Source organism: Pelobates fuscus, chromosome 4 (assembly GCF_036172605.1).
Source record: "Pelobates fuscus isolate aPelFus1 chromosome 4, aPelFus1.pri, whole genome shotgun sequence".
Taxonomy (NCBI): domain Eukaryota; kingdom Metazoa; phylum Chordata; class Amphibia; order Anura; family Pelobatidae; genus Pelobates; species Pelobates fuscus.
The window spans coordinates 21,663,666-21,681,950 of NC_086320.1; the positions used below are offsets into that span (position 1 = coordinate 21,663,666).

Consider the following 18,285-nt stretch of genomic DNA (forward strand, 5'->3'; position numbering starts at 1 on the left):
CGATGCCCACATTCTCCAGTGGCTGCTTCTTCTTTTAAATGAAGGGTGCTTAGACTGTATGTTGAATGTCTGTATTTTATGTAATAAATGTAACCTTGTGTATTTTACTGTCTTTTTACTGCCATGTGCTTAATGGAGTTTTGCATCTGTCCTTGGAGATAATTGGATTACTTCCCAATTATCTCCAGGATAGAAGACTCTGTGGAACTGGTTTTGGGCAGAAAAGCCATGCTTCATTTGGTCACAAAGGACTATGATCTATCTTTTGAACCACTGGACCAATTTGTATGATTCTGACCTATGTTTGTATTTGGAGTATGCTGATTCTGGAAATGTAAGTTTTATGTGAATGTGATGCATACTTTTAAAGTTATGAATAATGTGGAAAAACTGTATTTCTCTGCTTGTGATAATTACATTACCCATTTTGTAATGGCACCCCTTTATGCCCAGGGTGCCATTACAAAAGATGAGAGCGGAAAAGTGGGGGATTAGCTCAAATGGTAGAGCGCTCGCTTAGCATGTGAGAGGTAGCAGGATCGATGCCCACATTCTCCAGTGGCTGCTTCTTCTTTTAAATGAAGGGTGCTTAGACTGTATGTTGAATGTCTGTATTTTATGTAATAAATGTAACCTTGTGTATTTTACTGTCTTTTTACTGCCATGTGCTTAATGGAGTTTTGCATCTGTCCTTGGAGATAATTGGATTACTTCCCAATTATCTCCAGGATAGAAGACTCTGTGGAACTGGTTTTGGGCAGAAAAGCCATGCTTCATTTGGTCACAAAGGACTACGATCTATCTTTTGAACCACTGGACCAATTTGTATGATTTTGACGTATGTTTGTATTTGGAGTATGCTGATTCTGAAAATGTAAGTTTTATGTGAATGTGATGCATACTTTTAAAGTTATGAATAATGTGGAAAAACTGTATTTCTCTGCTTGTGATAATTACATTACCCATTTTGTAATGGCACCCCTTTATGCCCAGGGTGCCATTACAAAAGGTGAGAGCGGAATAGTGGGGGATTAGCTCAAATGGTAGAGTGCTCGCTTAGCATGTGAGAGGTAGCGGGATCGATGCTTCTTCTTTTAAATGAAGGGTGCTTAGTTGATTTTTTTGTTTACCTGGATGTCATTGCCACAGCAGCATGTTGCAAAATGTTTAACTGCTTACCTGATTCTTCAAAAATGTCCTACTTTGACATTGAGTGAACTCACAAATTACCTTCGATAGCTCAGCTGGTAGAGCGGAGGACTGTAGTTGGTATATGATAGCAATCCTTAGGTCACTGGTTAAATTCTGGCTCGAAGGACATGTGTTTTTCTCTCTTGTAGAGCAGAGGACTGTATGTTGCATGTCTGTATTTTATGTAATAAATGTAACCTTGTGTATTTTACTGTCTTTTTACTGCCATGTGCTTAATGGAGTTTTGCATCTGTCCTTGGAGATAATTGGATTACTTCCCAATTATCTCCAGGATAGAAGACTCTGTGGAACTGGTTTTGGGCAGAAAAGCCATGCTTCATTTGGTCACAAAGGACTATGATCTATCTTTTGAACCACTGGACCAATTTGTATGATTCTGACCTATGTTTGTATTTGGAGTATGCTGATTCTGAAAATGTAAGTTTTATGTGAATGTGATGCATACTTTTAAAGTTATGAATAATGTGGAAAAACTTATTTCTCTGCTTGTGATAATTACATTACCCATTTTGTAATGGCACCCCTTTATGCCCAGGGTGCCATTACAAAAGATGAGAGCGAAAAAGTGGGGGATTAGCTCAAATGGTAGAGCGCTTGCTTACCATGTGAGAGGTAGCAGGATCGATGCCCGCATTCTCCAGTGGCTGTTTCTTCTTTTAAATGAAGGGTGCTTAGACTGTATGTTGAATGTCTGTATTTTATGTAATAAATGTAACCTTGTGTATTTTTCTGTCTTTTTACTGCCATGTGCTTAATGGAGTTTTGCATCTGTCCTTGGAGATAATTGGATTACTTCCCAATTATCTCCAGGATAGAAGACTCTGTGGAACTGGTTTTGGGCAGAAAAGCCATGCTTCATTTGGTCACAAAGGACTACGATCTATCTTTTGAACCACTGGACCAATTTGTATGATTTTGACGTATGTTTGTATTTGGAGTATGCTGATTCTGAAAATGTAAGTTTTATGTGAATGTGATGCATACTTTTAAAGTTATGAATAATGTGGAAAAACTGTATTTTTCTGCTTGTGATAATTACATTACCCATTTTGTAATGGCACCCCTTTATGCCCAGGGTGCCATTACAAAAGATGAGAGCGGAATAGTGGGGGATTAGCTCAAATGGTAGAGTGCTCGCTTAGCATGTGAGAGGTAGTGGGATCGATGCTTCTTCTTTTAAATGAAGGGTGCTTAGTTGATTTTTTTGTTTACCTGGATGTCATTGCCACAGCAGCATGTTGCAAAATGTTTAACTGCTTACCTGATTCTTCAAAAATGTCCTACTTTGACATTGAGTGAACTCACAAATTACCTTCGATAGCTCAGCTGGTAGAGCGGAGGACTGTAGTTGGTATATGATAGCAATCCTTAGGTCACTGGTTAAATTCTGGCTCGAAGGACATGTGTTTTTCTCTCTTGTAGAGCAGAGGACTGTATGTTGCATGTCTGTATTTTATGTAATAAATATAACCTTGTGTATTTTACTGTCTTTTTACTGCCATGTGCTTAATGGAGTTTTGCATCTGTCCTTGGAGATAATTGGATTACTTCCCAATTATCTCCAGGATAGAAGACTCTGTGGAACTGGTTTTGGGCAGAAAAGCCATGCTTCATTTGGTCACAAAGGACTATGATCTATCTTTTGAACCACTGGACCAATTTGTATGATTCTGACCTATGTTTGTATTTGGAGTATGCTGATTCTGAAAATGTAAGTTTTATGTGAATGTGATGCATACTTTTAAAGTTATGAATAATGTGGAAAAACTGTATTTCTCTGCTTGTGATAATTACATTACCCATTTTGTAATGGCACCCCTTTATGCCTAGGGTGCCATTACAAAAGATGAGAGTGGAAAAGTGGGGGATTAGCTCAAATGGTAGAGCGCTCGCTTAGCATGTGAGAGGTAGCGGGATCGATGCCCGCATTCTCCAGTGGCTGTTTCTTCTTTTAAATGAAGGGTGCTTAGACTGTATGTTGAATGTCTGTATTTTATGTAATAAATGTAACCTTGTGTATTTTTCTGTCTTTTTACTGCCATGTGCTTAATGGAGTTTTGCATCTGTCCTTGGAGATAATTGGATTACTTCCCAATTATCTCCAGGATAGAAGACTCTGTGGAACTGGTTTTGGGCAGAAAAGCCATGCTTCATTTGGTCACAAAGGACTACGATCTATCTTTTGAACCACTGGACCAATTTGTATGATTTTGACGTATGTTTGTATTTGGAGTATGCTGATTCTGAAAATGTAAGTTTTATGTGAATGTGATGCATACTTTTAAAGTTATGAATAATGTGGAAAAACTGTATTTCTCTGCTTGTGATAATTACATTACCCATTTTGTAATGGCACCCCTTTATGCCCAGGGTGCCATTACAAAAGATGAGAGCGGAATAGTGGGGGATTAGCTCAAAAGGTAGAGTGCTCGCTTAGCATGTGAGAGGTAGCGGGATCGATGCTTCTTCTTTTAAATGAAGGGTGCTTAGTTGATTTTTTTGTTTACCTGGATGTCATTGCCACAGCAGCATGTTGCAAAATGTTTAACTGCTTACCTGATTCTTCAAAAATGTCCTACTTTGACATTGAGTGAACTCACAAATTACCTTCGATAGCTCAGCTGGTAGAGCGGAGGACTGTAGTTGGTATATGATAGCAATCCTTAGGTCACTGGTTAAATTCTGGCTCGAAGGACATGTGTTTTTCTCTCTTGTAGAGCAGAGGACTGTATGTTGCATGTCTGTATTTTATGTAATAAATATAACCTTGTGTATTTTACTGTCTTTTTACTGCCATGTGCTTAATGGAGTTTTGCATCTGTCCTTGGAGATAATTGGATTACTTCCCAATTATCTCCAGGATAAAAGACTCTGTGGAACTGGTTTTGGGCAGAAAAGCCATGCTTCATTTGGTCACAAAGGACTATGATCTATCTTTTGAACCACTGGACCAATTTGTATGATTTTGACCTATGTTTGTATTTGGAGTATGCTGATTCTGAAAATGTAAGTTTTATGTGAATGTGATGCATACTTTTAAAGTTATGAATAATGTGGAAAAACTGTATTTCTCTGCTTGTGATAATTACATTACCCATTTTGTAATGGCACCCCTTTATGCCCAGGGTGCCATTACAAAAGATGAGAGCGGAAAAGTGGGGGATTAGCTCAAATGGTAGAGCGCTTGCTTAGCATGTGAGAGGTAGCAGGATCGATGCCCGCATTCTCCAGTGGCTGCTTCTTCTTTTAAATGAAGGGTGCTTAGACTGTATGTTGAATGTCTGTATTTTATGTAATAAATGTAACCTTGTGTATTTTTCTGTCTTTTTACTGCCATGTGCTTAATGGAGTTTTGCATCTGTCCTTGGAGATAATTGGATTACTTCCCAATTATCTCCAGGATAGAAGACTCTGTGGAACTGGTTTTGGGCAGAAAAGCCATGCTTCATTTGGTCACAAAGGACTACGATCTATCTTTTGAACCACTGTACCAATTTGTATGATTTTGACGTATGTTTGTATTTGGAGTATGCTGATTCTGAAAATGTAAGTTTTATGTGAATGTGATGCATACTTTTAAAGTTATGAATAATGTGGAAAAACTGTATTTCTCTGCTTGTGATAATTACATTACCCATTTTGTAATGGCACCCCTTTATGCCCAGGGTGCCATTACAAAAGATGAGAGCGGAATAGTGGGGGATTAGCTCAAATGGTAGAGTGCTCGCTTAGCATGTGAGAGGTAGCGGGATCGATGCTTTTTCTTTTAAATGAAGGGTGCTTAGTTGATTTTTTTGTTTACCTGGATGTCATTGCCACAGCAGCATGTTGCAAAATGTTTAACTGCTTACCTGATTCTTCAAAAATGTCCTACTTTGACATTGAGTGAACTCACGAATTACCTTCGATAGCTCAGCTGGTAGAGCGGAGGACTGTAGTTGGTATATGATAGCAATCCTTAGGTCGCTGGTTCAATTCCGGCTCGAAGGACATGTGTTTTTCTCTCTTGTAGAGCAGAGGACTGTATGTTGCATGTCTGTATTTTATGTAATAAATATAACCTTGTGTATTTTACTGTCTTTTTACTGCCATGTGCTTAATGGAGTTTTGCATCTGTCCTTGGAGATAATTGGATTACTTCCCAATTATCTCCAGGATAGAAGACTCTGTGGAACTGGTTTTGGGCAGAAAAGCCATGCTTCATTTGGTCACAAAGGACTACGATCTATCTTTTGAACCACTGGACCAATTTGTATGATTTTGACGTATGTTTGTATTTGGAGTATGCTGATTCTGAAAATGTAAGTTTTATGTGAATGTGATGCATACTTTTAAAGTTATGAATAATGTGGAAAAACTGTATTTCTCTGCTTGTGATAATTACATTACCCATTTTGTAATGGCACCCCTTTATGCCCAGGGTGCCATTACAAAAGATGAGAGCGGAATAGTGGGGGATTAGCTCAAAAGGTAGAGTGCTCGCTTAGCATGTGAGAGGTAGCGGGATCGATGCTTCTTCTTTTAAATGAAGGGTGCTTAGTTGATTTTTTTGTTTACCTGGATGTCATTGCCACAGCAGCATGTTGCAAAATGTTTAACTGCTTACCTGATTCTTCAAAAATGTCCTACTTTGACATTGAGTGAACTCACAAATTACCTTCGATAGCTCAGCTGGTAGAGCGGAGGACTGTAGTTGGTATATGATAGCAATCCTTAGGTCACTGGTTAAATTCTGGCTCGAAGGACATGTGTTTTTCTCTCTTGTAGAGCAGAGGACTGTATGTTGCATGTCTGTATTTTATGTAATAAATATAACCTTGTGTATTTTACTGTCTTTTTACTGCCATGTGCTTAATGGAGTTTTGCATCTGTCCTTGGAGATAATTGGATTACTTCCCAATTATCTCCAGGATAGAAGACTCTGTGGAACTGGTTTTGGGCAGAAAAGCCATGCTTCATTTGGTCACAAAGGACTATGATCTATCTTTTGAACCACTGGACCAATTTGTATGATTTTGACGTATGTTTGTATTTGGAGTATGCTGATTCTGAAAATGTAAGTTTTATGTGAATGTGATGCATACTTTTAAAGTTATGAATAATGTGGAAAAACTGTATTTCTCTGCTTGTGATAATTACATTACCCATTTTGTAATGGCACCCCTTTATGCCCAGGGTGCCATTACAAAAGATGAGAGCGGAATAGTGGGGGATTAGCTCAAAAGGTAGAGTGCTCGCTTAGCATGTGAGAGGTAGCGGGATCGATGCTTCTTCTTTTAAATGAAGGGTGCTTAGTTGATTTTTTTGTTTACCTGGATGTCATTGCCACAGCAGCATGTTGCAAAATGTTTAACTGCTTACCTGATTCTTCAAAAATGTCCTACTTTGACATTGAGTGAACTCACAAATTACCTTCGATAGCTCAGCTGGTAGAGCGGAGGACTGTAGTTGGTATATGATAGCAATCCTTAGGTCACTGGTTAAATTCTGGCTCGAAGGACATGTGTTTTTCTCTCTTGTAGAGCAGAGGACTGTATGTTGCATGTCTGTATTTTATGTAATAAATATAACCTTGTGTATTTTACTGTCTTTTTACTGCCATGTGCTTAATGGAGTTTTGCATCTGTCCTTGGAGATAATTGGATTACTTCCCAATTATCTCCAGGATAGAAGACTCTGTGGAACTGGTTTTGGGCAGAAAAGCCATGCTTCATTTGGTCACAAAGGACTATGATCTATCTTTTGAACCACTGGACCAATTTGTATGATTCTGACCTATGTTTGTATTTGGAGTATGCTGATTCTGAAAATGTAAGTTTTATGTGAATGTGATGCATACTTTTAAAGTTATGAATAATGTGGAAAAACTGTATTTCTCTGCTTGTGATAATTACATTACCCATTTTGTAATGGCACCCCTTTATGCCCAGGGTGCCATTACAAAAGATGAGAGCGGAAAAGTGGGGGATTAGCTCAAATGGTAGAGCGCTTGCTTAGCATGTGAGAGGTAGCAGGATCGATGCCCGCATTCTCCAGTGGCTGCTTCTTCTTTTAAATGAAGGGTGCTTAGACTGTATGTTGAATGTCTGTATTTTATGTAATAAATGTAACCTTGTGTATTTTTCTGTCTTTTTACTGCCATGTGCTTAATGGAGTTTTGCATCTGTCCTTGGAGATAATTGGATTACTTCCCAATTATCTCCAGGATAGAAGACTCTGTGGAACTGGTTTTGGGCAGAAAAGCCATGCTTCATTTGGTCACAAAGGACTACGATCTATCTTTTGAACCACTGGACCAATTTGTATGATTTTGACGTATGTTTGTATTTGGAGTATGCTGATTCTGAAAATGTAAGTTTTATGTGAATGTGATGCATACTTTTAAAGTTATGAATAATGTGGAAAAACTGTATTTCTCTGCTTGTGATAATTACATTACCCATTTTGTAATGGCACCCCTTTATGCCCAGGGTGCCATTACAAAAGATGAGAGCGGAATAGTGGGGGATTAGCTCAAATGGTAGAGTGCTCGCTTAGCATGTGAGAGGTAGCGGGATCGATGCTTTTTCTTTTAAATGAAGGGTGCTTAGTTGATTTTTTTGTTTACCTGGATGTCATTGCCACAGCAGCATGTTGCAAAATGTTTAACTGCTTACCTGATTCTTCAAAAATGTCCTACTTTGACATTGAGTGAACTCACGAATTACCTTCGATAGCTCAGCTGGTAGAGCGGAGGACTGTAGTTGGTATATGATAGCAATCCTTAGGTCGCTGGTTCAATTCCGGCTCGAAGGACATGTGTTTTTCTCTCTTGTAGAGCAGAGGACTGTATGTTGCATGTCTGTATTTTATGTAATAAATATAACCTTGTGTATTTTACTGTCTTTTTACTGCCATGTGCTTAATGGAGTTTTGCATCTGTCCTTGGAGATAATTGGATTACTTCCCAATTATCTCCAGGATAGAAGACTCTGTGGAACTGGTTTTGGGCAGAAAAGCCATGCTTCATTTGGTCACAAAGGACTATGATCTATCTTTTGAACCACTGGACCAATTTGTATGATTCTGACCTATGTTTGTATTTGGAGTATGCTGATTCTGAAAATGTAAGTTTTATGTGAATGTGATGCATACTTTTAAAGTTATGAATAATGTGGAAAAACTGTATTTCTCTGCTTGTGATAATTACATTACCCATTTTGTAATGGCACCCCTTTATGCCCAGGGTGCCATTACAAAAGATGAGAGCGGAAAAGTGGGGGATTAGCTCAAATGGTAGAGCGCTTGCTTAGCATGTGAGAGGTAGCAGGATCGATGCCCGCATTCTCCAGTGGCTGCTTCTTCTTTTAAATGAAGGGTGCTTAGACTGTATGTTGAATGTCTGTATTTTATGTAATAAATGTAACCTTGTGTATTTTTCTGTCTTTTTACTGCCATGTGCTTAATGGAGTTTTGCATCTGTCCTTGGAGATAATTGGATTACTTCCCAATTATCTCCAGGATAGAAGACTCTGTGGAACTGGTTTTGGGCAGAAAAGCCATGCTTCATTTGGTCACAAAGGACTACGATCTATCTTTTGAACCACTGGACCAATTTGTATGATTTTGACGTATGTTTGTATTTGGAGTATGTTGATTCTGAAAATGTAAGTTTTATGTGAATGTGATGCATACTTTTAAAGTTATGAATAATGTGGAAAAACTGTATTTCTCTGCTTGTGATAATTACATTACCCATTTTGTAATGGCACCCCTTTATGCCCAGGGTGCCATTACAAAAGATGAGAGCGGAAAAGTGGGGGATTAGCTCAAATGGTAGAGCGCTCGCTTAGCATGTGAGAGGTAGCGGGATCGATGCCCGCATTCTCCAGTGGCTGTTTCTTCTTTTAAATGAAGGGTGCTTAGACTGTATGTTGAATGTCTGTATTTTATGTAATAAATGTAACCTTGTGTATTTTTCTGTCTTTTTACTGCCATGTGCTTAATGGAGTTTTGCATCTGTCCTTGGAGATAATTGGATTACTTCCCAATTATCTCCAGGATAGAAGACTCTGTGGAACTGGTTTTGGGCAGAAAAGCCATGCTTCATTTGGTCACAAAGGACTACGATCTATCTTTTGAACCACTGTACCAATTTGTATGATTTTGACGTATGTTTGTATTTGGAGTATGCTGATTCTGAAAATGTAAGTTTTATGTGAATGTGATGCATACTTTTAAAGTTATGAATAATGTGGAAAAACTGTATTTCTCTGCTTGTGATAATTACATTACCCATTTTGTAATGGCACCCCTTTATGCCCAGGGTGCCATTACAAAAGATGAGAGCGGAATAGTGGGGGATTAGCTCAAATGGTAGAGTGCTCGCTTAGCATGTGAGAGGTAGCGGGATCGATGCTTCTTCTTTTAAATGAAGGGTGCTTAGTTGATTTTTTTGTTTACCTGGATGTCATTGCCACAGCAGCATGTTGCAAAATGTTTAACTGCTTACCTGATTCTTCAAAAATGTCCTACTTTGACATTGAGTGAACTCACAAATTACCTTCGATAGCTCAGCTGGTAGAGCGGAGGATTGTAGTTGGTATATGATAGCAATCCTTAGGTCACTGGTTAAATTCTGGCTCGAAGGACATGTGTTTTTCTCTCTTGTAGAGCAGAGGACTGTATGTTGCATGTCTGTATTTTATGTAATAAATATAACCTTGTGTATTTTACTGTCTTTTTACTGCCATGTGCTTAATGGAGTTTTGCATCTGTCCTTGGAGATAATTGGATTACTTCCCAATTATCTCCAGGATAGAAGACTCTGTGGAACTGGTTTTGGGCAGAAAAGCCATGCTTCATTTGGTCACAAAGGACTACGATCTATCTTTTGAACCACTGGACCAATTTGTATGATTTTGACATATGTTTGTATTTGGAGTATGCTGATTCTGAAAATGTAAGTTTTATGTGAATGTGATGCATACTTTTAAAGTTATGAATAATGTGGAAAAACTGTATTTCTCTGCTTGTGATAATTACATTACCCATTTTGTAATGGCACCCCTTTATGCCCAGGGTGCCATTACAAAAGATGAGAGCAGAAAAGTGGGGGATTAGCTCTAATGGTAGAGCGCTCGCTTAGCATGTGAGAGGTAGCAGGATCGATGCCCGCATTCTCCAGTGGCTGCTTCTTCTTTTAAATGAAGGGTGCTTAGACTGTATGTTGAATGTCTGTATTTTATGTAATAAATGTAACCTTGTGTATTTTTCTGTCTTTTTACTGCCATGTGCTTAATGGAGTTTTGCATCTGTCCTTGGAGATAATTGGATTACTTCCCAATTATCTCCAGGATAGAAGACTCTGTGGAACTGGTTTTGGGCAGAAAAGCCATGCTTCATTTGGTCACAAAGGACTACGATCTATCTTTTGAACCACTGGACCAATTTGTATGATTTTGACGTATGTTTGTATTTGGAGTATGCTGATTCTGAAAATGTAAGTTTTATGTGAATGTGATGCATACTTTTAAAGTTATGAATAATGTGGAAAAACTGTATTTCTCTGCTTGTGATAATTACATTACCCATTTTGTAATGGCACCCCTTTATGCCCAGGGTGCCATTACAAAAGATGAGAGCGGAATAGTGGGGGATTAGCTCAAATGGTAGAGTGCTCGCTTAGCATGTGAGAGGTAGCGGGATCGATGCTTCTTCTTTTAAATGAAGGGTGCTTAGTTGAACTTTTTGTTTACCTGGATGTCATTGCCACAGCAGCATGTTGCAAAATGTTTAACTGCTTACCTGATTCTTCAAAAATGTCCTACTTTGACATTGAGTGAACTCACGAATTACCTTCGATAGCTCAGCTGGTAGAGCGGAGGACTGTAGTTGGTATATGATAGCAATCCTTAGGTCGCTGGTTCAATTCCGGCTCGAAGGACATTTGTTTTTCTCTCTTGTAGAGCAGAGGACTGTATGTTGCATGTCTGTATTTTATGTAATAAATGTAACCTTGTGTATTTTACTGTCTTTTTACTGCCATGTGCTTAACGGAGTTTTGCATCTGTCCTTGGAGATAATTGGATTACTTCCCAATTATCTCCAGGATAGAAGACTCTATGGAACTGGTTTTGGGCAGAAAAGCCATGCTTCATTTGGTCACAAAGGACTACGATCTATCTTTTGAACCACTGGACCAATTTGTATGATTCTGACCTATGTTTGTATTTGGAGTATGCTGATTCTGAAAATGTAAGTTTTATGTGAATGTGATGCATACTTTTAAAGTTATGAATAATGTGGAAAAACTGTATTTCTCTGCTTGTGATAATTACATTACCCATTTTGTAATGGCACCCCTTTATGCCCAGGGTGCCATTACAAAAGATGAGAGCGGAATAGTGGGGGATTAGCTCAAATGGTAGAGTGCTCGCTTAGCATGTGAGATGTAGCGGGATCGATGCTTCTTCTTTTAAATGAAGGGTGCTTAGTTGAACTTTTTGTTTACCTGGATGTCATTGCCACAGCAGCATGTTGCAAAATGTTTAACTGCTTACCCGATTCTTCAAAAATGTCCTACTTTGACATTGAGTGAATTCACAAATTACCTTCGATAGCTCAGCTGGTAGAGCGGAGGACTGTAGTTGGTATATGATAGCAATCCTTAGGTCGCTGGTTCAATTCTGGCTCGAAGGACATTTGCTTTTCTCTCTTGTAGAGCAGAGGACTGTATGTTGCATGTCTGTATTTTATGTAATAAATGTAACCTTGTGTATTTTACTGTCTTTTTACTGCCATTTGCTTAATGGAGTTTTGCATCTGTCCTTGGAGATAATTGGATTACTTCCCAATTATCTCCAGGATAGAAGACTCTGTGGAACTGGTTTTGGGCAGAAAAGCCATGCTTCATTTGGTCACAAAGGACTACGATCTATCTTTTGAACCACTGGACCAATTTGTATGATTTTGACGTATGTTTGTATTTGGAGTATGCTGATTCTGAAAATGTAAGTTTTATGTGAATGTGATGCATACTTTTAAAGTTATGAATAATGTGGAAAAACTGTATTTCTCTGCTTGTGATAATTACATTACCCATTTTGTAATGGCACCCCTTTATGCCCAGGGTGCCATTACAAAAGATGAGAGCGGAATAGTGGGGGATTAGCTCAAATGGTAGAGTGCTCGCTTAGCATGTGAGAGGTAGCGGGATCGATGCTTCTTCTTTTAAATGAAGGGTGCTTAGTTGAACTTTTTGTTTACCTGGATGTCATTGCCACAGCAGCATGTTGCAAAATGTTTAACTGCTTACCTGATTCTTCAAAAATGTCCTACTTTGACATTGAGTGAACTCACGAATTACCTTCGATAGCTCAGCTGGTAGAGCGGAGGACTGTAGTTGGTATATGATAGCAATCCTTAGGTCGCTGGTTCAATTCCGGCTCGAAGGACATTTGTTTTTCTCTCTTGTAGAGCAGAGGACTGTATGTTGCATGTCTGTATTTTATGTAATAAATGTAACCTTGTGTATTTTACTGTCTTTTTACTGCCATGTGCTTAACGGAGTTTTGCATCTGTCCTTGGAGATAATTGGATTACTTCCCAATTATCTCCAGGATAGAAGACTCTGTGGAACTGGTTTTGGGCAGAAAAGCCATGCTTCATTTGGTCACAAAGGACTACGATCTATCTTTTGAACCACTGGACCAATTTGTATGATTCTGACCTATGTTTGTATTTGGAGTATGCTGATTCTGAAAATGTAAGTTTTATGTGAATGTGATGCATACTTTTAAAGTTATGAATAATGTGGAAAAACTGTATTTCTCTGCTTGTGATAATTACATTACCCATTTTGTAATGGCACCCCTTTATGCCCAGGGTGCCATTACAAAAGATGAGAGCGGAATAGTGGGGGATTAGCTCAAATGGTAGAGTGCTCGCTTAGCATGTGAGATGTAGCGGGATCGATGCTTCTTCTTTTAAATGAAGGGTGCTTAGTTGAACTTTTTGTTTACCTGGATGTCATTGCCACAGCAGCATGTTGCAAAATGTTTAACTGCTTACCCGATTCTTCAAAAATGTCCTACTTTGACATTGAGTGAATTCACAAATTACCTTCGATAGCTCAGCTGGTAGAGCGGAGGACTGTAGTTGGTATATGATAGCAATCCTTAGGTCGCTGGTTCAATTCTGGCTCGAAGGACATTTGCTTTTCTCTCTTGTAGAGCAGAGGACTGTATGTTGCATGTCTGTATTTTATGTAATAAATGTAACCTTGTGTATTTTACTGTCTTTTTACTGCCATGTGCTTAACGGAGTTTTGCATCTGTCCTTGGAGATAATTGGATTACTTCCCAATTATCTCCAGGATAGAAGACTCTATGGAACTGGTTTTGGGCAGAAAAGCCATGCTTCATTTGGTCATTTAGGACTACGATCTATCTTTTGAACCACTGGACCAATTTGTATGATTCTGACCTATGTTTGTATTTGGAGTATGCTGATTCTGAAAATGTAAGTTTTATGTGAATGTGATGCATACTTTTAAAGTTATGAATAATGTGGAAAAACTGTATTTCTCTGCTTGTGATAATTACATTACCCATTTTGTAATGGCACCCCTTTATGCCCAGGGTGCCATTACAAAAGATGAGAGCGGAAAAGTGGGGGATTAGCTCAAATGGTAGAGCGCTTGCTTAGCATGTGAGAGGTAGCAGGATCGATGCCCGCATTCTCCAGTGGCTGCTTCTTCTTTTAAATGAAGGGTGCTTAGACTGTATGTTGAATGTCTGTATTTTATGTAATAAATGTAACCTTGTGTATTTTTCTGTCTTTTTACTGCCATGTGCTTAATGGAGTTTTGCATCTGTCCTTGGAGATAATTGGATTACTTCCCAATTATCTCCAGGATAGAAGACTCTGTGGAACTGGTTTTGGGCAGAAAAGCCATGCTTCATTTGGTCACAAAGGACTACGATCTATCTTTTGAACCACTGGACCAATTTGTATGATTTTGACGTATGTTTGTATTTGGAGTATGTTGATTCTGAAAATGTAAGTTTTATGTGAATGTGATGCATACTTTTAAAGTTATGAATAATGTGGAAAAACTGTATTTCTCTGCTTGTGATAATTACATTACCCATTTTGTAATGGCACCCCTTTATGCCCAGGGTGCCATTACAAAAGATGAGAGCGGAAAAGTGGGGGATTAGCTCAAATGGTAGAGCGCTCGCTTAGCATGTGAGAGGTAGCGGGATCGATGCCCGCATTCTCCAGTGGCTGTTTCTTCTTTTAAATGAAGGGTGCTTAGACTGTATGTTGAATGTCTGTATTTTATGTAATAAATGTAACCTTGTGTATTTTTCTGTCTTTTTACTGCCATGTGCTTAATGGAGTTTTGCATCTGTCCTTGGAGATAATTGGATTACTTCCCAATTATCTCCAGGATAGAAGACTCTGTGGAACTGGTTTTGGGCAGAAAAGCCATGCTTCATTTGGTCACAAAGGACTACGATCTATCTTTTGAACCACTGTACCAATTTGTATGATTTTGACGTATGTTTGTATTTGGAGTATGCTGATTCTGAAAATGTAAGTTTTATGTGAATGTGATGCATACTTTTAAAGTTATGAATAATGTGGAAAAACTGTATTTCTCTGCTTGTGATAATTACATTACCCATTTTGTAATGGCACCCCTTTATGCCCAGGGTGCCATTACAAAAGATGAGAGCGGAATAGTGGGGGATTAGCTCAAATGGTAGAGTGCTCGCTTAGCATGTGAGAGGTAGCGGGATCGATGCTTCTTCTTTTAAATGAAGGGTGCTTAGTTGATTTTTTTGTTTACCTGGATGTCATTGCCACAGCAGCATGTTGCAAAATGTTTAACTGCTTACCTGATTCTTCAAAAATGTCCTACTTTGACATTGAGTGAACTCACAAATTACCTTCGATAGCTCAGCTGGTAGAGCGGAGGATTGTAGTTGGTATATGATAGCAATCCTTAGGTCACTGGTTAAATTCTGGCTCGAAGGACATGTGTTTTTCTCTCTTGTAGAGCAGAGGACTGTATGTTGCATGTCTGTATTTTATGTAATAAATATAACCTTGTGTATTTTACTGTCTTTTTACTGCCATGTGCTTAATGGAGTTTTGCATCTGTCCTTGGAGATAATTGGATTACTTCCCAATTATCTCCAGGATAGAAGACTCTGTGGAACTGGTTTTGGGCAGAAAAGCCATGCTTCATTTGGTCACAAAGGACTACGATCTATCTTTTGAACCACTGGACCAATTTGTATGATTTTGACATATGTTTGTATTTGGAGTATGCTGATTCTGAAAATGTAAGTTTTATGTGAATGTGATGCATACTTTTAAAGTTATGAATAATGTGGAAAAACTGTATTTCTCTGCTTGTGATAATTACATTACCCATTTTGTAATGGCACCCCTTTATGCCCAGGGTGCCATTACAAAAGATGAGAGCAGAAAAGTGGGGGATTAGCTCAAATGGTAGAGCGCTCGCTTAGCATGTGAGAGGTAGCAGGATCGATGCCCGCATTCTCCAGTGGCTGCTTCTTCTTTTAAATGAAGGGTGCTTAGACTGTATGTTGAATGTCTGTATTTTATGTAATAAATGTAACCTTGTGTATTTTTCTGTCTTTTTACTGCCATGTGCTTAATGGAGTTTTGCATCTGTCCTTGGAGATAATTGGATTACTTCCCAATTATCTCCAGGATAGAAGACTCTGTGGAACTGGTTTTGGGCAGAAAAGCCATGCTTCATTTGGTCACAAAGGACTACGATCTATCTTTTGAACCACTGGACCAATTTGTATGATTTTGACGTATGTTTGTATTTGGAGTATGCTGATTCTGAAAATGTAAGTTTTATGTGAATGTGATGCATACTTTTAAAGTTATGAATAATGTGGAAAAACTGTATTTCTCTGCTTGTGATAATTACATTACCCATTTTGTAATGGCACCCCTTTATGCCCAGGGTGCCATTACAAAAGATGAGAGCGGAATAGTGGGGGATTAGCTCAAATGGTAGAGTGCTCGCTTAGCATGTGAGAGGTAGCGGGATCGATGCTTCTTCTTTTAAATGAAGGGTGCTTAGTTGAACTTTTTGTTTACCTGGATGTCATTGCCACAGCAGCATGTTGCAAAATGTTTAACTGCTTACCTGATTCTTCAAAAATGTCCTACTTTGACATTGAGTGAACTCACGAATTACCTTCGATAGCTCAGCTGGTAGAGCGGAGGACTGTAGTTGGTATATGATAGCAATCCTTAGGTCGCTGGTTCAATTCCGGCTCGAAGGACATTTGTTTTTCTCTCTTGTAGAGCAGAGGACTGTATGTTGCATGTCTGTATTTTATGTAATAAATGTAACCTTGTGTATTTTACTGTCTTTTTACTGCCATGTGCTTAACGGAGTTTTGCATCTGTCCTTGGAGATAATTGGATTACTTCCCAATTATCTCCAGGATAGAAGACTCTATGGAACTGGTTTTGGGCAGAAAAGCCATGCTTCATTTGGTCACAAAGGACTACGATCTATCTTTTGAACCACTGGACCAATTTGTATGATTCTGACCTATGTTTGTATTTGGAGTATGCTGATTCTGAAAATGTAAGTTTTATGTGAATGTGATGCATACTTTTAAAGTTATGAATAATGTGGAAAAACTGTATTTCTCTGCTTGTGATAATTACATTACCCATTTTGTAATGGCACCCCTTTATGCCCAGGGTGCCATTACAAAAGATGAGAGCGGAATAGTGGGGGATTAGCTCAAATGGTAGAGTGCTCGCTTAGCATGTGAGATGTAGCGGGATCGATGCTTCTTCTTTTAAATGAAGGGTGCTTAGTTGAACTTTTTGTTTACCTGGATGTCATTGCCACAGCAGCATGTTGCAAAATGTTTAACTGCTTACCCGATTCTTCAAAAATGTCCTACTTTGACATTGAGTGAATTCACAAATTACCTTCGATAGCTCAGCTGGTAGAGCGGAGGACTGTAGTTGGTATATGATAGCAATCCTTAGGTCGCTGGTTCAATTCTGGCTCGAAGGACATTTGCTTTTCTCTCTTGTAGAGCAGAGGACTGTATGTTGCATGTCTGTATTTTATGTAATAAATGTAACCTTGTGTATTTTACTGTCTTTTTACTGCCATTTGCTTAATGGAGTTTTGCATCTGTCCTTGGAGATAATTGGATTACTTCCCAATTATCTCCAGGATAGAAGACTCTGTGGAACTGGTTTTGGGCAGAAAAGCCATGCTTCATTTGGTCACAAAGGACTACGATCTATCTTTTGAACCACTGGACCAATTTGTATGATTTTGACGTATGTTTGTATTTGGAGTATGCTGATTCTGAAAATGTAAGTTTTATGTGAATGTGATGCATACTTTTAAAGTTATGAATAATGTGGAAAAACTGTATTTCTCTGCTTGTGATAATTACATTACCCATTTTGTAATGGCACCCCTTTATGCCCAGGGTGCCATTACAAAAGATGAGAGCGGAATAGTGGGGGATTAGCTCAAATGGTAGAGTGCTCGCTTAGCATGTGAGAGGTAGCGGGATCGATGCTTCTTCTTTTAAATGAAGGGTGCTTAGTTGAACTTTTTGTTTACCTGGATGTCATTGCCACAGCAGCATGTTGCAAAATGTTTAACTGCTTACCTGATTCTTCAAAAATGTCCTACTTTGACATTGAGTGAACTCACGAATTACCTTCGATAGCTCAGCTGGTAGAGCGGAGGACTGTAGTTGGTATATGATAGCAATCCTTAGGTCGCTGGTTCAATTCCGGCTCGAAGGACATTTGTTTTTCTCTCTTGTAGAGCAGAGGACTGTATGTTGCATGTCTGTATTTTATGTAATAAATGTAACCTTGTGTATTTTACTGTCTTTTTACTGCCATGTGCTTAACGGAGTTTTGCATCTGTCCTTGGAGATAATTGGATTACTTCCCAATTATCTCCAGGATAGAAGACTCTGTGGAACTGGTTTTGGGCAGAAAAGCCATGCTTCATTTGGTCACAAAGGACTACGATCTATCTTT

The 18,285-nt window shown here is 38.7% G+C and overlaps 6 non-coding genes across 6 annotated transcripts; all 6 read left to right on the forward strand.

The window, feature by feature from the left end:
* The first annotated feature begins 5,113 nt into the window (after positions 1–5,113).
* Positions 5,114–5,202, forward strand: TRNAY-GUA (transfer RNA tyrosine (anticodon GUA)). The gene is given in 2 exon segments: positions 5,114–5,150; positions 5,167–5,202. It is a non-coding gene; the product is annotated as a tRNA-Tyr (tRNA).
* Positions 5,203–7,918: 2,716 nt separating this feature from the next.
* TRNAY-GUA (transfer RNA tyrosine (anticodon GUA)) lies at positions 7,919–8,007 on the forward strand. Its single transcript is given in 2 exon segments — positions 7,919–7,955; positions 7,972–8,007. It is a non-coding gene; the product is annotated as a tRNA-Tyr (tRNA).
* Positions 8,008–11,048: 3,041 nt separating this feature from the next.
* TRNAY-GUA (transfer RNA tyrosine (anticodon GUA)) lies at positions 11,049–11,137 on the forward strand. The gene is given in 2 exon segments: positions 11,049–11,085; positions 11,102–11,137. It is a non-coding gene; the product is annotated as a tRNA-Tyr (tRNA).
* Positions 11,138–12,558: 1,421 nt separating this feature from the next.
* Positions 12,559–12,647, forward strand: TRNAY-GUA (transfer RNA tyrosine (anticodon GUA)). The gene is given in 2 exon segments: positions 12,559–12,595; positions 12,612–12,647. It is a non-coding gene; the product is annotated as a tRNA-Tyr (tRNA).
* Positions 12,648–16,443: 3,796 nt separating this feature from the next.
* TRNAY-GUA (transfer RNA tyrosine (anticodon GUA)) lies at positions 16,444–16,532 on the forward strand. Its single transcript is given in 2 exon segments — positions 16,444–16,480; positions 16,497–16,532. It is a non-coding gene; the product is annotated as a tRNA-Tyr (tRNA).
* Positions 16,533–17,953: 1,421 nt separating this feature from the next.
* TRNAY-GUA (transfer RNA tyrosine (anticodon GUA)) lies at positions 17,954–18,042 on the forward strand. The gene is given in 2 exon segments: positions 17,954–17,990; positions 18,007–18,042. It is a non-coding gene; the product is annotated as a tRNA-Tyr (tRNA).
* Positions 18,043–18,285: the final 243 nt, after the last annotated feature.